The sequence below is a fragment of the Penaeus monodon genome, chromosome 31 (assembly GCF_015228065.2).
Source record: "Penaeus monodon isolate SGIC_2016 chromosome 31, NSTDA_Pmon_1, whole genome shotgun sequence".
Lineage (NCBI taxonomy): Eukaryota > Metazoa > Arthropoda > Malacostraca > Decapoda > Penaeidae > Penaeus > Penaeus monodon.
In genome coordinates, this window is record NC_051416.1 from 20,491,926 (window position 1) to 20,492,173 (window position 248).

At 28.2% G+C, this 248-nt stretch overlaps 1 protein-coding gene across 1 annotated transcript in view; it reads left to right on the plus strand.

Moving 5' to 3' along the window:
• The window catches only part of LOC119592849 (transmembrane protease serine 11B-like protein), a gene marked incomplete at its 3' end in the record, with an annotated part of 17,713 nt that overhangs the window by 16,594 nt on the left and 871 nt on the right, over positions 1-248 (plus strand).

Genomic DNA, 248 nt, shown 5'->3' on the forward strand with positions numbered 1-248 from the left:
CTTTCTACTGTATTCTTTAAAATAATTTTCTTGTTCTTCATTTGTTTATTGTATTTTGTGCTTTTACCTTCTATCCTTAGATACATCATTTGTTCATTTCAATATCCGTTCATTCATCAATCTATTAACATTTTATTCTTGATGGGAGTAATGATGTCTCGCGTTTCATTCTTACAAGAAAGCAGAGAATTTTCTAGCAGAAAATGTTATTAAAGGAAAAAGTGGTGATTACTATGCTTTGTATACAT